This window comes from Rutidosis leptorrhynchoides, chromosome 2 (genome assembly GCF_046630445.1).
Source record: "Rutidosis leptorrhynchoides isolate AG116_Rl617_1_P2 chromosome 2, CSIRO_AGI_Rlap_v1, whole genome shotgun sequence".
Lineage (NCBI taxonomy): Eukaryota > Viridiplantae > Streptophyta > Magnoliopsida > Asterales > Asteraceae > Rutidosis > Rutidosis leptorrhynchoides.
The window spans coordinates 583,458,718-583,460,654 of record NC_092334.1 but is presented as its reverse complement, the minus strand read 5'-3'; positions in this window follow the sequence as shown (position 1 = coordinate 583,460,654).

The following is a 1,937-nucleotide window of genomic DNA, read 5'->3' as shown; positions in this document are numbered from 1 at the left end:
CTAGTCAACTAGTTTGCCCACTTGGCAACTTCGGTCCCTCAAGTTTCAAAGCGGGTGCGGGAATTAACCAAACGAATATTTTAAAAACGCTCGAGTAAACGAGTGATGTTATAATTAAATAACGGGAATATTATGAACGTTAGTCAATGGAAAATACGAATTTAAATAACGAAAGATATTATTTAAAAAAAAAAGACAGTGTTAAAAATAAATTTTACGCAAAAACGCGGGATGTTACATTACCTACACCTTAAAAGAAATTTCGTCCCGAAATTTAGTTGGAAGTAGTAGTCGTTGTTTCTTCCTCGAGATCTTGCGTTGTCGGTTCTACGAATAAGTGAAGGTACTCCTTCGGGTATTTCAACGAACTTCGACAGTCGCGATTTTACGTTGGTTTAAAGTTTGGTGTAACGACCCGCACTTTTTCGATCGTTCTATACTTATAAGATTAATATTTACATAAATTAAACCTTACCAACATGATAAGCAATCCAAATTGTTGAGATTTATGTTTCCGAAAAGAGATTTACACAACGTTTGACTGTCTAGTTTGACCGATGATATCACGAACTATACAATATATGATAATTATACGTTTGTGTATATATATGTATATATACATATTTAACATGATTAATGAATGTTTTAATATCGCATTTTGTATTAATAACAATAAGTTATAAGTATATTTTGAAACTACTAACTTAAGTTTTCAAAACGATAACCATACGTAACGTTATTTGACATAAATACTTATAACCTATAATGTTTATACATATATCGTATATGTAATGTATTTAATCACTTTTAAGGACTTAAATACATAAAATCATATAAGTGTATTCACAAAAGATAGCTATATTTGAATCCTCATTCTATTTTTCACAAGATTTCTATACGTATATCTAGAGTATATGTACTCGTATCATACCTAACTTCTATACGTATTTACTATTGGTATATACACATCAAATCACCACCTAACTAGCCCTTGTTACTGCCCTAAGGTAGAGGTAATTGCTTTTGTATGATTGTTTGACAAATACACAAGATTACAAGCTAAAAATTTTGTCTTCATACCCCCTTAATCACGTTTTTATAGGAGTATCATGGATCATCATTTTGATTCATTTTAACTTCCATTTTCTAGCTAAAAACACACACTTTTTCAAGAACCTTAAACTCCATAACAATCCAGCAAGTTACCAAGAAGATCTAGCCATAAAAACCTTACTTAATCACCATAAGAAAACTCTTACAACAACACTTCAAGAATCCTTCCAAGAACACAAACTTACTTCCAATCTTTCATCCAATTCCATCACCCTTTTGGTTCTAGCTTTTTACTCCTCTTTTACAGCAACCTTATCCAAGGAACTTGAGGTAGTAACTATGTTCATAACCTTATTCGATTCATATATATATAGCTATCTTATTTTGTGGTATAAAATTTTAACAACAAGAACATAGTTTGAATGTTTTCAAACTTGTTTGCAAACTAAATAGATCCTTCTAACTTAACTTTTAAAATACTTCAAGACCTGTAATATATCTTAAATATATGCTAATTTAACAAGGTTTAACTTGGTTTTTCAAAGAACACCTTAAAAACTGTTTTTTACGACGTCGGAGTGTAACCGGGGGCTGTTTTGGGTTGGATAATTAAAAACCATCTTAAACTTTGAATTGGAGGTTTATTTTCTGGAAAAATGATTTTTACTATGAATATGTTAACGCATAAAAATTTTATGATTTAACTCAAAGTATAAGTATTTTTAGAAAAATAATCATTTAAGGTTGTTTACATGATGGAAAATGATTAACTTCATAAGTTTCACCAAAGTTTGACCTATGACCTGTGATTTCGAATACAAACTAAGGTATTTACAGTTCATATTCTTAAAGAGGGACTCGATCCAAGGAAGTGGCAAGTTGAA